Source organism: Macaca mulatta, chromosome 10 (assembly GCF_049350105.2).
Source record: "Macaca mulatta isolate MMU2019108-1 chromosome 10, T2T-MMU8v2.0, whole genome shotgun sequence".
NCBI classification, from domain to species: Eukaryota; Metazoa; Chordata; class Mammalia; order Primates; family Cercopithecidae; genus Macaca; species Macaca mulatta.
In genome coordinates, this window is record NC_133415.1 from 47,991,663 (window position 1) to 48,014,212 (window position 22,550).

Here is a 22,550-nt window from a genome sequence, read left to right on the forward strand (position 1 = left end):
GCTTCTTTCTCTTTGTTATTGGAGGATATTTCCTTTGGCCCTATAGTCTGCAAAGGGATCCGAAATATCTGTTCTCATATTCCACAGAAATAACGCTAGAAAAGAGATCCTCGAAATACAGATGTAACTCTTTGAGATGAATTAACAGAACACTAAGCAGTTTCTCAGAAAGTTTCCTTCAAGATTTCATCTGAGAATATTTCCTTTTTCACCGTAGCCCTCTATGGGCTTCCAAATATCACTTTGCCAATTCCAAAAGAACTGCCTTAGCGAAAGTCTTCTTGAGGGGAAAGCTGTAACTATGTGAGATGATTTCACAGAACACAAAGAAGTTTCTCAGAAAGCTTCTTTCTCTTTGTTTTTTTTTTAATTTTTTTTTTGGACGGATTCTCGCTCTGTCACCCGGGCTGGAGTGCAGTGGCCGGATCTCAGCTCACTGCAAGCTCCGCCTCCTGGGTTCACGCCATTCTCCTGCCTCAGCCTCCCAAGTAGCTGGAAATACAGGCGCCCGCCACCTCGCCTGGCTAGCTTTTTGTATTTTTTAGTAGAGACGGCGTTTCACCGTGTTAGCCAGGATGGTCTCGATCTCCTGACCTTGTGATCCGCCCATCTCAGCCTCCCAAAGTGCGGGGATTAGAGGCTTTAGCCACCGCGCCCAGCTTTCTTTCTCTTTGTTATCGGAGGATATTTCCTTTGGCCCTATAGTCTTCAAAGGGATCCGAAATATCTGTTCTCAGATTCCACAGAAATAAGGCTAGCAAAGAGATCCACGAAATACAGATGTAACTCTGTGAGATGAATTAACAGAACACTGAGCAGTTTCTCAGAAAGCTTCTTTCCAGATTTCAGTGAGGATATTTCCTTTTTCACCGTACCCCTCTATGGGCTTCCAAGTATCACTTTGCCAATTCCACAAGAACTGTCTTAGCGAAAGTCTTCTTGAGGGGAAAGCTGTAAATCTGTGAGATGATTTCACAGAACACAGAGAAGTTTCTCAGAAAACTTCTTTCTCTTTGTTATCGGAGGATATTTCCTTTGGCCCTATATTCTTCAAAGGGATCCGAAATATCTGTTCTCTGATTCCAAAGAAATAAGGCTATTAAAGAGATCCACGAAATACCGATGTAACTCTGTGAGATGAATTAACGGAACACTAAGCAGTTTCTCACAAAGCTTCTTTCCAGATTGCATCTGAGGATATTTCCTTTTTCACCATAGCCCTCTATTGGCTTCCACATATAACTTTGCCAATTCCACAAGAACTGCGTTAGCGAAAGTCTTCTTGAGGGGAAAGCTGTAACTCTGTGAGATGATTTCACAGAACACAAAGAAGTTTCTCAGAAAGCTTCTTTCTCTTTGTTATCGGAGGATATTTCCTTTGGCCCTATAGACTTTAAAGGGATCCGAAATATCTGTTCTCAGATTCCACAGAAATAAAGCTAGCAAAGAGATCCATGAAATACAGATGTAACTCTGTGAGATGAATTAACAGAACACTAAGCAGTTTCTCAGAAAGCTTCTTTCCAGATTTCATCTGAGGATATTTCCTTTTTCACCATAGCCCTCTATGGGCTTCCAAATATCACTTTGCCAATTCCACAAGAACTGTCTTAGCGAAAGGCTTCTTGAGGGGAAAGCTGTAACTCTGTGAGATGATTTCAGAGAACACAAAGAAGTTTCTCAGAAAGTTTCTTTTTGTTTGTTATCAGAGGATATTTCCTTTGGCCCTATAGTCTTCAAAGGGATCCGAAATATCTGTTCTGAGATTCCACAGAAATAAGGCTAGCAAAGAGATCCACGAAATACAGATGTAACTCTGTGAGATGAATTAACAGAACACTAAGCAGTTTCTCAGAAAGCTTGTTTCCAGATTTCATCTGAGGATATTTACTTTTTCACCGTAGCCCTCTATGGGCTTCCAAATATCACTTTGCCAATTCCACAAGAACTGTCTTAGCGAAAGGCTTCTTGAGGGGAAAGCTGTAACTCTGTGAGACGATTTCACAGAACACAAAGAAGTTTCTCAGAAAGCTTCTTTCTCTTGGTTTTTTTTTTTTTTTTTGAGACGGATTCTCGCTCTGTCACCCGGGCTGGAGTGGGTGGCCGGATCTCAGCTCACTGCAAGCTCCGCCTCCCGCGTTCATGACATTCTCCTGCCTCAGCCTCCAGAGTAGCTGGGACTACAGGCGCCCGCCCCTCGCCTGGCTAGCTTTTTGTATTTTTTAGTAGAGACGCGGTTTCACCGTGTTAGCCAGGATGGTCTCGATCTCCTGACCTTGTGATCCGCCCATCTCAGCCTCCCAAAGTGCTGGGATTAGAGGCTTGAGACACCGTGCCCAGCTTTCTTTCTCTTTGTTATCAGAGGATATTTCCTTTGGCCCTATAGTCGGCAAAGGGATCCGAAATATCTATTCTCAGATTCCACAGAAATAAGGCTAGCAAAGAGATCCACGATATACAGATGTAACTCTGTGAGATGAATTAACGGAACACAAAGCAGTTTCTCAGAAAGCTTCTTTCCAGATTTCATCTGAGGATATTTCCTTTTTCATCATAGCCCTCTATGGGCTTCCAAACATCACTTTGCCAATTCCACAAGAACTGTCTTAGCAAAAGACTCCTTTTGGGGAAAGCTGTAACTCTGTGAGATGATCTCACAGAACATAAAGAAATTTCTCAGAAAGCTTCTTTCTCTTTGCAATCGGAGGATATTTCCTTTGGCCCTATAGTCTTCAAAGGGATCCGAAATATCTGTTCTCAGATTCCACAGAAATAAGGCTAGCAAAGAGATCCACGAAATACAGATGTAACTCTGTGAGATGAATTAACAGAACACCAAGCAGTTTCTCAGAAAGCTTCTTTCCATTATTTCATCTGAGGATATTTACTTTTTCACCATAGACCTCTATGGGCTTCGAAATATCACTTTGCGAATTCCACAAGAACTGTCTTCGTGAAAGCCTTCTTGAGGGGACAGCTGTAACTCTGTGAGATGATTTCACAGAAAACAAAGAAGTTTCTCAGAAAGCTTCTTTCTCTTTGTTATTGGAGGATATTTCCTTTGGCCCTGTAGTCTTCCAAGGGATCTGAAATATCTGTTCTCAAATTTAACAGAAATAAGGCTAGCAAAGAGATCCACGAAATACTAATGTAACTCTGTGAGATGAATTAACAGAACACTAAGCAGTTTCTCAGAAAGCTTCTTTCCAGATTTCATCTGAGGATATTTCCTTTTTCACCGTAGCCCTCCATGGGTTTCCAAATATCACTTTGCCAATTCCAGAAGAACTGTCTTAGCGAAAGGCCTCTTGAGGGGAAAGCTGTAACTCTGCGAGATGATTTCACAGATCACAAAGAAATTTCTCAGAAAGCTTCTTTATCTTTCTTATCGGAGGATATTTCCTTTGGCCCTATAGTCTTCAAAGGGATCCGAAATATCTGTTCTCAGATTTCACAGAAATAAGCTAGCGAAGAGATCCAAGAAATACAGATGTAATTTTGTGAGGTAAATTAACGGAACACAAAGCAGTTTCTCAGAAAGCTTCTTTCCAGATTTCATCTGAGGATATTTCCTTTTTCATCATAGCCCTCTATGGGCTTCCAAACATCACTTTGCCAATTCCACAAGAACTGTCTTAGCAAAAGACTCCTTGTGGGGAAAGCTGTAAATCTGTGAGATGATCTCACAGAACACAAAGAAATTTCTCAGAAAACTTCTTTCTCTTTTTTATCGGAGGATATTTCCATTGGCCCTATAGTCTCCAAAGGAATCGGAAATATCTGTTCTCAGATTCCACAGAAATAAGGCTAGCAATGAGCTTCACGAAATACAGATGTAACTCTGTGAGGTGAATTAACAGAACACCAAGCAGTTTCTCAGAAAGCTTCTTTCCAGATTTCATCTGAGGACATTTCCTTTTTCACCATAGGTCTCTATGGGCTTCCAAATATCACTTTGCCAATTCCACAAGAACTGTCTTAGCGAAAGGCTTCTTGAGGGGAATGCTGTAACTCTGTAAGATGATTTCACAGAACACAAAGAAGTTTCTCAGAAAGCTTCTTTCTCTTTGTTATCGGAGGATATTTCCTTTGGCCCTATAGTCTTCAAAGGGATCCGAAATATCTGTTCTCAGATTCCACAGAAATAAAGCTAACAAAGAGATTCACGAAATACAGATGTAACTCTGTGAGATGAATTAACAGAACACTAAGCAGTTTCTCAGAAAGCCTCTTTCCAGATTTCATCTGAGGATATTTCGTTTTTCACCTTAGCCCTCTATGGGCTTCCAAATATCACTTTGCCAATTCCACAAGAACTGTCTTAGTGAAAGGCTTCTTGAGGGGAAAGCTGTAACTCTGCGAGATGATTTCACAGATCACAAAGAAGTTTCTCAGAAAGGTTCTTTTTCTTTGTTATTGGAGGATATTTCCTTTGGCCCTATAGTCTACAAAGGGATCCGAAATATCTGTTCTCAGATTCCACAGAAATAAGGCTAGCAAAGAGATCCATGAAATACAGATGTAACTCCGTGAGATGAATTAACAGAACACCAAGCAGTTTCTCAGGAAGATTCTTTCCATATTTCATCTGAGGATATTTCCTTTTTCACCATAGCCCTCTATTGGCTTCCAAATATCACTTTGCCAATTCCACAAGAACTGTCTTAGCGAAAGGTTTCTTGACGGGAAAGCTGTAACTCTGTGAGATGATTTCACAGAACACAAAGAAGATTCTCAGAAAGCTTCTTTCTCTTTGTTATTGGAGGATATTTCCTTTGGCCCTATAGTCTGCAAAGGGATCCGAAATATCTGTTCTCAGATTCCACAGAAATAAGGCTAGCAAAGAGATCCTCGAAATACAGATGTATCTCTGTGAGATGAATTAACAGAACACTAAGCAGTTTCTCAGAAAGTTTCCTTCCAGATTTCATCTGAGAATATTTCCTTTTTCACCATAGCCCTCTATGGGCTTTCAAATATCACTTTGCCAATTCCAAAAGAACTGCCTTAGCGAAAGGCTTCTGGAGGGGAAAGCTGTAACTCTGTGAGATGATTTCACAGAACAGAAAGAAGTTTCTCAGAAAGCTTCTTTCTCTTGGTTTTTTTTTTTTTTTTTTTTTTTTGAGACGGATTCTCGCTCTGTCACCCGGGCTGGAGTGGGTGGCCGAATCTCAGCTCACTGCAAGCTCCGCCTCCCGCGTTCATGACATTCTCCTGCCTCAGCCTCCTGAGTAGCTGGGACTACAGGCGCCCGCCCCTCGCCTGGCTAGCTTTTTGTATTTTTTAGTAGAGACGCGGTTTCACCGTGTTAGCCAGGATGGTCTCGATCTCCTGACCTTGTGATCCGCCCATCTCAGCCTCCCAAAGTGCTGGGATTAGAGGCTTGAGCCACAGTGCCCAGCTTTCTTTCTCTTTGTTATCAGAGGATATTTCCTTTGGCCCTATAGTCTGCAAAGGGATCCGAAATATCTGTTCTCAGATTCCACAGAAATAAAGCTAGCAAAGAGATTCACGAAATACAGATGAAAGTCTGTGAGATGAATTAACAGAACACCAAGCAGTTTCTCAGAAAGCTTCTTCCCAGATTTCATCTGAGGACATTTCCTTTTTCACCATAGCCCTCTATGGGCGTCCAAATATCACTTTGTCAATTCCACTACAACTGTCTTAGAGAAAGGCTTCTTGAGGGGAAAGCTGTAACTCTGTGAGATGATTTCACAGAAGACAAAGAAGTGTCTCAGAAAGCTTCTTTCTCTTTGTTATTGGAGGATATTTCCTTTGGACCTACAGTCTTCAAAGGGATCCGAAATATCTGTTCTCAGATTCCACAGAAATAAGGCTAGCAAAGAGATCCACGAAATACAGATGTAACTCTGTGAGATGAATCAACAGAACACTAAGCAGTTTCTCAGAAAGCTTCTTTCCAGATTTCATCTGAGGATATTTCCTTTTTCACCATAGACCTGTATGGGCTTCCAAATATCACTTTGCCAATTCCACAAGAACTGTCTTAGCGAAAGGCTTCTTGAGGGGAAAGCTGTAACTCTGCGAGATGATTTCACGGATCACAAAGAATTTTCTCAGAAAGCTTCTTTCTCTTTGTTATCGGAGGATATTTCCTTTGGCCCTATAGTCTTCATAGGGATCCGAAATATCTGTTCTCAGATTGCACAGAAATAAAGCTAGCAAAGAGATTCACGAAATACAGATGTAACTCTGTGAGATGAATTAACAGAACACTAAGCAGTTTCTCAGAAAGCTTCTTTCCAGATTTCATCTGAGGATATTTCCTTTTTCACCATAGCCCTCCATGGACGTCCAAATATCACTTTGCCAATTGCACAAGAACTGTCTTAGCGAAAGGCTTCTTGAGGGGAAAGCTGTAACTCTGCGAGATGATTTCACAGATCACAAAGTAATTTCTCTGAAAGCTTCTTTCTCTTTGTTATCGGAGGATATTTCCTTTGGCCCTATAGTCTTCAAAGGGATCCGAAATATGTGTTCTCAGATTCCACAGAAATAAGGCTAGCAAAGAGATCCACGAAATACAGATGTAACTCTGTGAGATGAATTAACCGAACACTAAGCAGTTTCTCAGAAAGCTTCTTTCCAGATTTCTACTGAGGATGTTTCCTTTTTCACCATAGCCCTCTATGGGCTTCCAAATATCACTTTGAAAATTCCACAAGAACTGTCTTGGCGAAAGGCTTCTTGAGGGGAAAGTTGTAACTCTGTGAGATGATTTCACAGAACACAAAGAAGTTTCTCGGAAAGATTCTTTCTCTTTGTTATCGGAGGATATTTCCTTTGGCCCTATAGTCTTCAAAGGGATCCGAAATATCTGTTCTCAGATTCCACAGAAATAAGGCTAGCAAAGAGATCCACGAAATACAGATGTAATTCTGTGAGATGAATTAACGGAACACAAAGCAGTTTCTCAGAAAGCTTCTTTCCAGATTTCATCTGAGGATATTTCCTTTTTCACCATAGCCCTCTAAGGGCTTCCAAACATCACTTTGCCAATTCCACAAGAACTGTCTTAGCGAAAGGCTTCTTGCAGGGAAAGCTGTAACTCTGTGAGATAATCTCACAGAACACAAAGAAATTTCTCAGAAAACTTCTTTCTCTTTGTTATCAGAGGATATTTCCATTGGACCTATAGTCTCCAAAGGAATCGGAAATATCTGTTCTCAGATTCCACAGAAATAAGGGTAGAAAAGATCTCCACGAAATACAGATGTACTCTGTGAGATGAATTAACAGAACATCAAGCAGTTTCTCAGAAAGCTTCTTTCCAGATTTCATCTGAGAATATTTCCTTTTTCACCATAGCCCTGTAGGGGTTCCAAATATCACTTTGCCAATTCCACAGGAACTGTCTTAGCGAAAGGCTTCTTGAGGGGAAAGCTGTAACTCTGTGAGATGATTTCACAGAACACAAAGAAGTTTCTCAGAAAGCTTCTTTCTCTTTGTTGTCGGAGGATATTTCCTTTGGCCCTATAGTCTGCAAAGGGATCCGAAATATCTGTTCTCAGATTCCACAGAAATAAGGCTAGCAAAGAGATCCACGAAATACAGATGTAATTCTGTGAGATGAATTAACGGAACACAAAGCAGTTTCTCAGAAAGCTTCTATCCCTTTGTTTTTTTTTTTTTTTTTTGAGACGGATTCTCGCTCTGTCACCCGGGCTGGAGTGCAGTGGCCGGATCTCAGCTCACTGCAAGCTCCGCCTCCCATGTTCATAACATTCTCCTGCCTGAGCCTCCGTAGTAGCTGGGACTACAGGCGCCCGCCACCTCGCCTGGCTAGCTTTTTGTATTTTTTAGTAGAGACGGGGTTTCACCGTGTTAGCCAGGATGGTCTCGATCTCCTGACCTTGTGATCCGCCCGTCTCAGCCTCCCAAAGTGCTGGGATTAGAGGCTTGAGCCACCGCGCCCAGCTTTCTTTCTCTTTGTTATTGGAGGATATTTCCTTTGGCCCTACATTCTTCAAAGGGATCCGAAATATCTGTTCTCAGATTCCACAGAAATAAGGCTAGCAAAGAGACACACGAAATACAGATGTAATTCTGTGAGATGAATTAACAGAACACTAAGCAGTTTCTCAGAAAGCTTCTTTCCAGATTTCATATGAGGATATTTCCTTTTTCATCATAGCCCTCTATAGGCTACAATATATCACTTTGCCAATTCCACAAGAACTGTCTTAGCGAAAGGCTTCTTGCGGGGAAAGTTGTAACTCTGTGAGTTGATCTCACAGAACAGAAAGAAATTTCTCAGAAAACTTCTTTCTCTTTGTTATCGGAGGATATTTCTATTGGCCCTATAGTCTCCAAAGGAATTGGAAATATCTGTTCTCAGATTCCACAGAAATAAGGCTAGCAAAGAGCTCCACCAAATACAGATGTAACTCTGTGAGGTGAATTAACAGAACACGAAGCAGTTTCTAAGAAAGCTTCTTTCCAGATTTCAACTGAGGACATTTCCTTTTTCACCATAGCCCTCTATGGGCTTCGAAATATCACTTTGCCAATTCCACAAGAACTGTCTTAGCGAAAGGCTGCTTTAGGGGAAAGCTGTAACTCTGCGAGATGATTTCACAGAACACAAAGAAGTTTCTCAGAAATCTTCTTTCTCTTTGTTATCGGAGGATATTTCCTTTGGCCCTATAGTCTTCAAAGGGATCCGAAATATCTGTTCTCAGATTCCACAGAAATAAGGCTAGCAAAGAGATCCACGAAATACAGATGTAACTCTGTGAGATGAATTAACATAACACCAAGCAGTTTCTCAGAAAACTTCTTTCCATATTTCATCTGAGGATATTTCCTTTTTCACCATAGCCCTCTATGGGCTTCGAAATATCACTTTGCCAGTTCCACAAGAACTGTCTTAGCAAAAGGCTTCTTGAGGGGAAAGCTGTAACTCTGTGAGATGATTTCACAGAACACAAAGAAGTTTCTCAGAAAGCTTCTTTCTCTTTGTTATCGGAGGATATTTCCTTTGGCCCTATAGTCTGCAAAGGGATCCGAAATATCTGTTCTCAGATTCCACAGAAATAAAGCTAGCAAAGAGATTCACGAAATACAGATGAAAGTCTGTGAGATGAATTAACAGAACACTAAGCAGTTTCTCAGAAAGCTTCTTTCCAGATTTCATCTGAGGATATTTCCTTTTTCACCATAGCCCTCTAAGGGCTTCGAAATATCACTTTGCCAATTCCACAAGAATTGTCTTAGCAAAAGGCTTCTTGAGGGGAAAGCTGTAACTCTGTGAGATGATTTCACAGAACACAAAGAAGTGTCTCAGAAAGCTTCTTTCTCTTTGTTATCGGAGGATATTTCCTAAGGCCCTATAGTCTGCAAAGGGATCCGAAATATCTGTTCTCAGGTTCCACAGAAATAAGGCTAGCAAAGAGATCCACGAAATACAGATGTAACTCTGTGAGATGAATTAACAGAACACTAAGCAGTTTCTCAGAGAGCTTCTTTCCAGATTTCACCTGAGGATATTTCTTTTTTCACCATAGCCCTCTATGGGCTTCCAAATATCCCTTTGCCAATTCCACAAGAACTGTCTTAGCGAAAGGCTGCTTGAGGGGAAAGCGGTAACTCTGTGAGATAATTTCACAGAACACAAAGAAGTTTCTCAGAAAGCTTCCTTCTCTTTGTTATCGGAGGATATTTCCTTTGGCCCTATAGTCTTCAAAGGGATCCACAATATCTGTTCTCAGATTCCTCAGAAATAAGGCTAGCAAAGAGATCCACGAAATATAGATGTAACTCTGTGAGATGAATTAACAGAACACCAAGCAGTTTCTCAGAAAGCTTCTTTCCATATTTCATCTGAGGATATTTACTTTTTCACCATAGCCCTCTATGGGCTTCGAAATATCACTTTGCGAATTCCACAAGAACTGTCTTAGCGAAAGGCTTCTTGAGGGGAAAGCTGTAACTCTGTAAGATGATTTCACAGAACACAAAGAAGTTTCTCAGAAAGCTTCTTTCTCTTTGTTATTGGAGGGTATTTTCTTTGGCCCTGTAGTCTTCAAAGGGATCTGAAATATCTGTTCTCAGATTTCACAGAAATAAGTCTAGCAAAGAGATCCACGAAATACAGATGTAACTCTGTGAGATGAATTAACAGAACACTATGGAGTTTCTCAGAAAGCTTCTTTCCAGATTTCATCTGAGGATATTTCCTTTTTCACCATAGCCCTCCATGGGCTTCCAAATATCACTTTGCCAATTCCACAAGAACTGTCTTAGCGAAAGGCTTCTTGCGGGGAAAGCGGTAACTCTGCGAGATGATTTCACAGATCACAAAGAATTTTCTCAGAAAGCTTCTTTATCTTTGTTATCGGAGGATATTTCCTTTGGACCTATAGTCTTCAAAGGGATCCGAAATATCTGTTGTCAGATTTCACAGAAATAAGGCTAGCGAAGAGATCCAAGAAATACAGATGTAATTTTGTGAGGTAAATTAACGGAACACAAAGCAGTTTCTCAGAAAGCTTCTTTCCAAATTTCATCTGAGGATATTTCCTTTTTCACCATAGCCCTCTATGGGCTTCCAAACATCACTTTGCCAATTCCCCAAGAACTGTCTTAGCGAAAGGCTTCTTGCGGGAAAAGCTGTAACTCTGTGCGATGATCTCACAGAACACAAAGAAATTTCTCAGAAAACTTCTTTCTCTTTTTTATCGGAGGATATTTCCATTGGCCCTATAGTCTCCAAAGGAATCGGAAATATCTGTTCTCAGATTCCACAGAAATAAGGCTAGCAATGAGCTCCACGAAATACAGATGTAACTATGTGAGGTGAATTAACAGAACACCAAGCAGTTTCTCAGAAAGCTTCTTTCCAGATTTCATCTGAGGACATTTCCTTTTTCACCTTAGCTCTCTATGGGCTTCCAAATATCACTTTGCCAATTCCACAAGAACTGTCTTAGCGAAAGGCTTCTTGAGGGGAATGCTGTAACTCTGTAAGATGATTTCACAGAACACAAAGAAGTTTCTCAGAAAGCTTCTTTCACTTTGTTATCGGAGGATATTTCCTTTGGCCCTATAGTCTTCAAAGGGATCCGAAATATCTGTTCTCAGATTCCACAGAAATAAAGCTAGCAAAGAGATTCACGAAATACAGATGTAACTCTGTGAGATGAATTAACAGAACACTAAGCAGTTTCTCAGAAAGCTTCTTTCCAGATTTCTTCTGAGGATATTTCGTTTTTCACCTTAGCCCTCTATGGGCTTCCAAATATCACTTTGCCAATTCCACAAGAACTGTCTTAGTGAAAGGCTTCTTGTGGGGAAAGCTGTAACTCTGCGAGATGATTTCACAGATCACAAAGAAGTTTCTCAGAAAGGTTCTTTATCTTTGTTATTGGACGATATTTCCTTTGGCCCTATAGTCTACAAAAGGATCCGAAATATCTGTTCTCAGAATCCACAGAAATAAGGCTAGCAAAGAGATCCACGAAATACAGATGTAACTCTGTGAGATGAATTAACAGAACACTAAGCAGTTTCTCAGAAGGCTTCTTTGCAGATTTCTTCTGAGGATATTTCCTTTTTCTCCATAGCCCTCTATGGGCTTCCAAATATCACTTTGCCAATTCCACAAGAACTGTCTTAGCGAAATGCTTCTTGAGGCGAAAGCTATAACTCTATGAGAAGATTTCACAGAACACAAAGAAGTTTCTCAGAAAGCTTCTTTCTCTTTGTTATCGGAGGATATTTCCTTTGGCCCTATAGTCTTCAAAGGGATCCGAAACATCTGTTCTCAGATTCCACAGAAATAAGGCTAGCAAAGAGATCCACGAAATACAGATGTAACTCTGTGAGATGAATTAACAGAACACCAAGCAGTTTCTCAGGAAGATTCTTTCCATATTTCATCTGAGGATATTTCCTTTTTCACCATAGCCCTCTATTGGCTTCCAAATATCACTTTGCCAATTCCACAAGAACTGTCTTAGCGAAAGGTTTCTTGAGGGGAAAGCTGTAACTCTGTGAGATGATTTCACAGAACACAAAGAAGATTCTCAGAAAGCTTCTTTCTCTTTGTTATCGGAGGATATTTCCTTTGGCCCTATAGTCTGCAAAGGGATCCGAAATATCTGTTCTCAGATTCCACAGAAATAAGGCTAGCAAAGAGATCCTCGAAATACAGATGTAACTCTGTGACATGAATTAACAGAACACTAAGCAGTTTCTCAGAAAGTTTCCTTCCAGATTTCATCTGAGAATATTTCCTTTTTCACCATAGCCCTCTATGGGCTTTCAAATATCACTTTGTCAATTCCAAAAGAACTGCCTTAGCGAAAGGCTTCTTGAGGGGAAAGCTGTAACTCTGTGAGATGATTTCACAGAACAGAAAGAAGTTTCTCAGAAAGCTTCTTTCTCTTGGTTTTTTTTTTTTTTTTTTTTGAGACGGATTCTCGCTCTGTCACCCGGGCTGGAGTGGGTGGCAGGATCTCAGCTCACTGCAAGCTCCGCCTCCCGCGTTCATGACATTCTCCTGCCTCAGCCTCCTGAGTAGCTGGGACTACAGGCGCCCGCCCCTCGCCTGGCTAGCTTTTTGTATTTTTTAGTAGAGACGCGGTTTCACCGTGTTAGCCAGGATGGTCTCGATCTCCTGACCTTGTGATCCGCCCATCTCAGCCTCCCAAAGTGCTGGGATTAGAGGCTTGTGCCACCGTGCCCAGCTTTCTTTCTCTTTGTTATCAGAGGATATTTCCTTTGGCCCTATAGTCTGCAAAGGGATCCGAAATATCTGTTCCCAGATTCCACAGAAATAAGGCTAGCAAAGAGATCCACGATATACAGATGTAACTCTGTGAGATGAATTCACGCAACACAAAGCAGTTTCTCAGAAAGCTTCTTTCCAGATTTCATCTGAGGATATTTCCTTTTTCACCATTGCCCTCTATGGGCTTCCAAATATCACTTTGCCAATTCCACAAGAACTGTCTTAGCGAAAGGCTTCTTGAGGGGAAAGCTGTAACTCTGTGAGATGATTTCACAGAACACAAAGAAGTTTCTCAGAAAGCTTCTTTCTCTTTGTTGTCGGAGGATATTTCCTTTGGCCCTTTAGTCTGCAAAGGGATCCGAAATATCTGTTCTCAGATTCCACAGAAATAAGGCTAGCAAAGAGATCCACGAAATACAGATGTAATTCTGTGAGATGAATTAACGGAACACAAAGCAGTTTCTCAGAAAGCTTCTATCCCTTTGTTTTTTTTTTTTTTTTTTGAGACGGATTCTCGCTCTGTCACCCGGGCTGGAGTGCAGTGGCCGGATCTCAGCTCACTGCAAGCTCCGCCTCCCACGTTCATAACATTCTCCTGCCTCAGCCTCCGTAGTAGCTGGGACTACAGGCGCCCGCCACCTCGACTGGCTAGCTTTCTGTATTTTTTAGTAGAGACGGGGTTTCACCGTGTTAGCCAGGATGGTCTCGATCTCCTGACCTTGTGATCCGCCCGTCTCAGCCTCCCAAAGTGCTGGGATTAGAGGCTTGAGCCACCGCGCCCAGCTTTCTTTCTCTTTGTTATCGGAGGATATTTCCTTTGGCCCTATAGTCTGCAAAGGGATCCGAAATATCTGTTCTCAGATTCCACAGAAATAAGGCTAGCAAAGAGATCCACGATATACAGATGTAACTCTGTGAGATGAATTAACGGAACACAAAGCAGTTTCTCAGAAAGCTTCTTTCCAGATTTCATCTGAGGATATTTCCTTTTTCATCATAGCCCTCTATGGGCTTCCAAACATCACTTTGCCAATTCCACAAGAACTGTCTTAGCAAAAGACTCCTAGCGGGGAAAGCTGTTACTCTGTGAGATGATCTCACAGAACATAAAGAAATTTCTCAGAAAACTTCTTTCTCTTTCTTATCGGAGGATATTTCCATTGGCCCTATAGTATCCAAAGGAATCGGAAATATCTGTTCTCAGATTCCACAGAAATAAGGCTAGAAAAGAGCTCCACGAAATACAGATGTAACTCTGTGAGATGAATTGAAACAACACCAAGCAGTTTCTCAGAAAGCTTCTTTCCAGATTTCATCTGAGGACATTTCCTTTTTCACCATAGCCCTCTATGGGCTTCCAAATATCACTTTGCCAATTCCACAAGAACTGTCTTAGCGAACGGTTTCTTGAGGGGAAAGCTGTAACTCTCTGAGATGATTTCACAGAACACAAAGAAGTTTCTCAGAAAGCTTCTTTCTCTTTGTAATCGGAGGATATTTCCTTTGGCCCTATAGTCTTCAAAGGGATCCGAAATATCTGTTCTCAGATTCCACAGAAATAAAGCTAGCAAAGAGATTCACGAAATACTGATGTAACTCTGTGAGATGAATTAACAGAACACTAAGCAGTTTCTCCGAAAGTTTCTTTCCAGATTTCATCTGAGGATATTTCTTTTTTCACCATAGCCCTCCATGGGCTTCCAAATATCACTTTGCCAATTGCACAAGAACTGTCTTAGCGAAAGGCTTCTTGAGGGGAAAGCTGTATCTCCGTGAGATGATTTCACAGAACACAAAGAGGTTTCTCAGAAAGCTTCTTTCTCTTTGTTATCGGAGGATATTTCCTTTGGCCCTATAGTCTGCAAAGGGATCCGAAATATTTGTTCTCAGATTCCACAGAAATTAGGCTAGCAAAGAGATCCTCGAAATACAGATGTAACTCTGTGAGATGAATTAACAGAACACTGAGCAGTTTCTCAGAAAGCTTCTTTCCAGATTTCATCTGAGAATATATCCTTTTTCACCATAGACCTCTATGGTCTTCCAAATATCACTTTCCCAATTCCACAAGAACTGTCTTAGCGAAAGGCTTCTTGAAGGGAAAGCTGTAACTCTGTGAGTTGATTTCACAGAACACAAAGAACTTTCTCAGACAGCTTCTTTCTCTTTGTTATCGGAGGATATTTCCTTTGGCCCTATAGTCGGCAAAGGGATCCGAAATATCTGTTCTCAGATTCTACAGAAATAAGGCTAGCAAAGAGATCCACAAAATACAGATGTAATTCTGTGAGATGAATTAACGGAACACAAAGCAGTTTCTCAGAAAACTTCTTTCCCGATTTCATTTGAGGATATCTCCTTTTTCACCATAGCTCTCTATGGGCTTCCAAACATCACTTTGCCAATTCCACAAGAACTGTCTTAGCGAAAGGCTTCTTGCGGGGAAAGCTGTAACTCTGTGAGATAATCTCACAGAACACAAAGAAATTTCTCAGAAAACTTCTTTCTCTTTGTTATCAGAGGATATTTCCATTGGCCCTATAGTCTCCAAAGGAATCGGAAATATCTGTTCTCAGATTCCACAGAAATAAGGGTAGAAAAGAGCTCCACGAAATACAGATGTACTCTGTGAGATGAATTAACAGAACATCAAGCAGTTTCTCAGAAAGCTTCTTTCCAGATTTCATCTGAGAATATTTCCTTTTTCACCAAAGCCCTCTAGGGGTTCCAAATATCACTTTGCCAATTCCACAAGAACTGTCTTAGCGAAAGGCTTCTTGAGGGGATAGCTGTAACTCTGTGAGATGATTTCACAGAACACAAAGAAGTTTCTCAGAAAGCTTCTTTCTCTTTGTTGTCGGAGGATATTTCCTTTGGCCCTTTAGTCTGCAAAGGGATCCGAAATATCTGTTCTCAGATTCCACAGAAATAAGGCTAGCAAAGAGATCCACGAAATACAGATGTAATTCTGTGAGATGAATTAACGGAACACAAAGCAGTTTCTCAGAAAGCTTCTATCCCTTTGTTTTTTTTTTTTTTTTGAGACGGATTCTCGCTCTGTCACCCGGGCTGGAGTGCAGTGGCCGGATCTCAGCTCACTGCAAGCTCCGCCTCCCACGTTCATAACATTCTCCTGCCTCAGCCTCCGTAGTAGCTGGGACTACAGGCGCCCGCCACCTCGCCTGGCTAGCTTTTTGTATTTTTTAGTAGAGACGGGGTTTCACCGTGTTAGCCAGGATGGTCTCGATCTCCTGACCTTGTGATCCGCCCGTCTCAGCCTCCCAAAGTGCTGGGATTAGAGGCTTGAGCCACCGCGCCCAGCTTTCTTTCTCTTTGTTATCGGAGGATATTTCCTTTGGCCCTACATTCTTCAAAGGGATCCGAAATATCTGCTCTCAGATTCCACAGAAATAAAGCTAGCAAAGAGACACACGAAATACAGATGTAACTCTGTGAGATGAATTAACAGAACACTAAGCAGTTTCTCAGAAAGCTTCTTTCCAGATTTCATATGAGGATATTTCCTTTTTCACCATAGCCCTCTATAGGCTACAATATATCACTTTGCCAATTCCACAAGAACTGTCTTAGCGAAAGGCTTCTTGAAGGGAAAGCTGTAACTCTGTGAGTTGATTTCACAGAACACAAAGAACTTTCTCAGACAGCTTCTTTCTCTTTGTTATCGGAGGATATTTCCTTTGGCCCTATAGTCGGCAAAGGGATCCGAAATATCTGTTCTCAGATTCTACAGAAATAAGGCTAGCAAAGAGATCCACAAAATACAGATGTAATTCTGTGAGATGAATTAACGGAACACAAAGCAGTTTCTCAGAAAACTTCTTTCCCGATTTCATTTGAGGATATCTCCATTTTCACCATAGCTCTCTATGGGCTTCCAAACATCACTTTGCCAATTCCACAAGAACTGTCTTAGCAAAAGGCTTCTTGCGGGGAAAGCTGTAACTCTGTGAGATGATCTCACAGAACACAAAGAAATTTCTCATAAAACGTCTTTCTCTTTGTTATCGGAGGATATTTCCATTGGCCCTATAGTCTCCAAAGGAATCGGAAATATCTGTTCTCAGATTCCACAGAAATAAGGCTAGAAAAGAACTCCACGAAATACAGATGTATCTCTGTTAGATGAATTAACAGAACACCAAGCAGTTTCTCAGAAAGCTTCTTCCCAGATTTCATCTGAGGACATTTCCTTTTTCACCATAGCCCTCTATGGGCTTCCAAATATCACTTTGTCAATTCCACTAGAACTGTCTTAGAGAAAGGCTTCTTGAGGGGATAGCTGTAACTCTGTGAGATGATTTCACAGAAGACAAAGAAGTTTCTCAGAAAGCTTCTTTCTCTTTGTTATTGGAGGATATTTCCTTTGGCCCTAGAGTCTTCAAAGGGTTCCGAAATATCTGTTGTCAGATTCCACAGAAATAAGGCTAGCAAAGAGATCCACGAAATACAGATGTAACTCTGTGAGATGAATCAACAGAACACTAAGCAGTTTCTCAGAAAGCTTCTTTCCAGATTTCATCTGAGGATATTTCCTTTTTCACCATAGCCCTGTATGGGCTTCCAAATATCACTTTGCCAATTCCACAAGAACTGTCTTAGCGAAAGGCTTCTTGAGGGGAAAGCTGTAACTCTGCGAGATGATTTCACGGATCACAAAGAATTTTCTCAGAAAGCTTCTTTCTCTTTGTTATCGGAGGATATTTCCTTTGGCCCTATAGTCTTCAAAGGGATCCGAAATATCTGTTCTCAGATTGCACAGAAATAAAGCTAGCAAAGAGATTCACGAAATACAGATGTAACTCTGTCAGATGAATTAACAGAACACTAAGCAGTTTCTCAGAAAGCTTCTTTCCAGATTTCATCTGAGGATATTTCCTTTTTCACCATAGCCCTCCATGGGCGTCCAAATATCACTTTGCCAGTTGCACAAGAACTGTCTTAGCGAAAGGCTTCTTGAAGGGAAAGCTGTAACTCTGCGAGATGATTTCACAGATCACAAATTAATTTCTCAGAAAGCTTCTTTCTCTTTGTTATCGGAGGATATTTCCTTTGGCCCTATAGTCTTCAAAGGGATCCGAAATATGTGTTCTCAGATTCCACAGAAATAAGGCTAGCAAAGAGATCCACGAAATACAGATGTAACTCTGTGAGATGAGTTAACCGAACACTAAGCAGTTTCTCAGAAAGCTTTTTTCCAGATTTCTACTGAGGATGTTTCCTTTTTCACCATAGCCCTCTATGGGCTTCCAAATATCACTTTGAAAATTCCTCAAGAACTGTCTTGGCGAAAGGCTTCTTGAGGGGAAAGTTGTAACTCTGTGAGATGATTTCACAGAACACAAAGAAGTTTCTCGGAAAGATTCTTTCTCTTTGTTATCGGAGGATATTTCCTTTGGCCCTATAATCTTAAAAGGGATCCGAAATATCTGTTCTCAGATTCCACAGAAATAAGGCTAGCAAGGAGATCCACGAAATACAGATGTAATTCTGTGAGATGAATTAACGGAACACAAAGCAGTTTCTCACAAAGCTTCTTTCCAGATTTCATCTGAGGATATTTCCTTTTTCACCATAGCCCTCTAAGGGCTTCCAAACATCACTTTGCCAATTCCACAAGAACTGTCTTAGCGAAAGGCTTCTTGCGGGGAAAGCTGTAACTCTGTGAGATAATCTCACAGAACACAAAGAAATTTCTCAGAAAACTTCTTTCTCTTTGTTATCAGAGGATATTTCCATTGGCCCTATAGTCTCCAAAGGAATCGGAAATATCTGTTCTCAGATTCCACAGAAATAAGGGTAGAAAAGAGCTCCACGAAATACAGATGTACTCTGTGAGATGAATTAACAGAACATCAAGCAGTTTCTCAGAAAGCTTCTTTCCAGATTTCATCTGAGAATATTTCCTTTTTCACCAAAGCCCTCTAGGGTTTCCAAATATCACTTTGCCAATTCCACAAGAAGTGACTTAGCGAAAGGCTTCTTGAGGGGAAAGCTGTAACTCTGTGAGATGATTTCACAGAACACAAAGAAGTTTCTCAGAAAGCTTCTTTCTCTTTGTTGTCGGAGGATATTTCCTTTGGCCCTATAGTCTGCAAAGGGATCCGAAATATCTGTTCTCAGATTCCACAGAAATAAGGCTAGCAAAGAGATCCACGAAATACAGATGTAATTCTGTGAGATGAATTAACGGAACACAAAGCAGTTTCTCAGAAAGCTTCTATCCCTTTGTTTTTTTTTTTTTTTTTTTTGAGACGGATTCTCGCTCTGTCACCCGGGCTGGAGTGCAGTGGCCGGATCTCAGCTCACTGCAAGCTCCGCCTCCCACGTTCATAACATTCTCCTGCCTCAGCCTCCGTAGTAGCTGGGACTACAGGCGCCCGCCACCTCGCCTGGCTAGCTTTTTGTATTTTTTAGTAGAGACGGGGTTTCACCGTGTTAGCCAGGATGGTCTCGATCTCCTGACCTTGTGATCCGCCCATCTCAGCCTCCCAAAGTGCTGGGATTAGAGGCTTGAGCCACCGCGCCCAGCTTTCTTTCTCTTTGTTATCGGAGGATATTTCCTTTGGCCCTACATTCTTCAAAGGGATCCGAAATATCTGTTCTCAGATTCCACAGAAATAAGGCTAGCAAAGAGACACACGAAATACAGATGTAACTCTGTGAGATGAATTAACAGAACACTAAGCAGTTTCTCAGAAAGCTTCTTTCCAGATTTCATATGAGGATATTTCCTTTTTCACCATAGCCCTCTATAGGCTACAATATATCACTTTGCCAATTCCACAAGAACTGTCTTAGCGAAAGGCTTCTTGCGGGGAAAGTTATAACTCTGTGAGTTGATCTCACAGAACACAAAGAAATTTCTCAGAAAACTTCTTTCTCTTTGTTATCGGAGGATATTTCTATTGGCCCTATAGTCTCCAAAGGAATTGGAAATATCTGTTTTCAGATTCCACAGAAATATGGCTAGCAAAGAGCTCCACCAAATACAGATGTAACTCTGTGAGGTGAATTAACAGAACACCAAGCAGTTTCTCAGAAAGCTTCTTTCCAGATTTCATGTGAGGACATTTCCTTTTTCACCATAGCCCTCTAAGGGCTTCGAAATATCACTTTGCCAATTCCACAAGAACTGTCTTAGCGAAAGGCTTCTTTAGGGGAAAGCTGTAACTCTGCGAGATGATTTCACAGAACACAAAGAAGTTTCTCAGAAATCTTCTTTCTCTTTGTTATCGGAGGATATTTCCTTTGGCCCTATAGTCGTCAAAGGGATCCGAAATATCTGTTCTCAGATTCCACCGAAATAAAACTAGCAAAGAGATTCACGAAATACAGATGAAACTCTGTGAGATGAATTAACAGAACACTAAGCAGTTTCTCGGAAAGCTTCTTTCCAGATTTCATCTGAGGATATTTCCTTTTTAACCATAGACCTCTATGGTCTTCCAAATATCACTTTCCCAATTCCACAAGAACTGTCTTAGCGAAAGGCTTCTTGAAGGGAAACCTGCAACTCTGTGAGTTGATTTCACAGAACACAAAGAACTTTCTCAGACAGCTTCTTTCTCTTTGTTATCGGAGGATATTTCCTTTGGCCCTATAGTCGGCAAAGGGATCCGAAATATCTGTTCTCAGATTCTACAGAAATAAGGCTAGCAAAGAGATCCACAAAATACAGATGTAATTCTGTGAGATGAATTAACGGAACACAAAGCAGTTTCTCAGAAAACTTCTTTCCCGATTTCATTTGAGGATATCTCCTTTTTCACCAAAGCTCTCTATGGGCTTCCAAACATCACTTTGCCAATTCCACAAGAACTGTCTTAGCAAAAGGCTTCTTGCGGGGAAAGCTGTAACTCTGTGAGATGATCTCACAGAACACAAAGAAATTTCTCATAAAACGTCTTTCTCTTTGTTATCGGAGGATATTTCCATTGGCCCTATAGTCTCCAAAGGAATCGGAAATATCTGTTCTCAGATTCCACAGAAATAAGGCTAGAAAAGAACTCCACGAAATACAGATGTATCTCTGTTAGATGAATTAACAGAACACCAAGCAGTTTCTCAGAAAGCTTCTTCCCAGATTTCATCTGAGGACATTTCCTTTTTCACCATAGCCCTCTATGGGCTTCCAAATATCACTTTGTCAATTCCACTAGAACTGTCTTAGAGAAAGGCTTCTTGAGGGGAAAGCTGTAACTCTGTTAGATGATTTCACAGAAGACAAAGAAGTTTCTCAGAAAGCTTCTTTCTCTTTGTTATTGGAGGATATTTCCTTTGGCCCTAGAGTCTTCAAAGGGATCCGAAATATCTGTTCTCAGATTCCACAGAAATAAGGCTAGCAAAGAGATCCACGAAATACAGATGTAACTCTGTGAGATGAATCAACAGAACACTAAGCAGTTTCTCAGAAAGCTTCTTTCCAGATTTCATCTGAGGATATTTCCTTTTTCACCATAGCCCTGTATGGGCTTCCAAATATCACTTTGCCAATTCCACAAGAACTGTCTTAGCGAAAGGCTTCTTGAGGGGAAAGCTGTAACTCTGCGAGATGATTTCACGGATCACAAAGAATTTTCTCAGAAAGCTTCTTTCTCTTTGTTATCGGAGGATATTTCCTTTGGCCCTATAGTCTTCAGAGGGATCCGAAATATCTGTTCTCAGATTGCACAGAAATAAAGCTAGCAAAGAGATTCACGAAATACAGATGTAACTCTGTCAGATGAATTAACAGAACACTAAGCAGTTTCTCAGAAAGCTTCTTTCCAGATTTCATCTGAGGATATTTCCTTTTTCACCATAGCCCTCCATGGGCGTCCAAATATCACTTTGCCAGTTGCACAAGAACTGTCTTAGCGAAAGGCTTCTTGAAGGGAAAGCTGTAACTCTGCGAGATGATTTCACAGATCACAAATTAATTTCTCAGAAAGCTTCTTTCTCTTTGTTATCGGAGGATATTTCCTTTGGCCCAATAGTCTTCAAAGGGATCCGAAATATGTGTTCTCAGATTCCACAGAAATAAGGCTAGCAAAGAGATCCACGAAATACAGATGTAACTCTGTGAGATGAGTTAACCGAACACTAAGCAGTTTCTCAGAAAGCTTTTTTCCAGATTTCTACTGAGGATGTTTCCTTTTTCACCATAGCCCTCTATGGGCTTCCAAATATCACTTTGAAAATTCCTCAAGAACTGTCTTGGCGAAAGGCTTCTTGAGGGGAAAGTTGTAACTCTGTGAGATGATTTCACAGAACACAAAGAAGTTTCTCGGAAAGATTCTTTCTCTTTGTTATCGGAGGATATTTCCTTTGGCCCTATAATCTTAAAAGGGATCCGAAATATCTGTTCTCAGATTCCACAGAAATAAGGCTAGCAAGGAGATCCACGAAATACAGATGTAATTCTGTGAGATGAATTAACGGAACACAAAGCAGTTGCTCAGAAAGCTTCTTTCCAGATTTCATCTGAGGATATTTCCTTTTTCACCATAGCCCTCTAAGGGCTTCCAAACATCACTTTGCCAATTCCACAAGAACTGTCTTAGCGAAAGGCTTCTTGCGGGGAAAGCTGTAACTCTGTGAGATAATCTCACAGAACACAAAGAAATTTCTCAGAAAACTTCTTTCTCTTTGTTATCAGAGGATATTTCCATTGGCCCTATAGTCTCCAAAGGAATCGGAAATATCTGTTCTCAGATTCCACAGAAATAAGGGTAGAAAAGAGCTCCACGAAATACAGATGTACTCTGTGAGATGAATTAACAGAACATCAAGC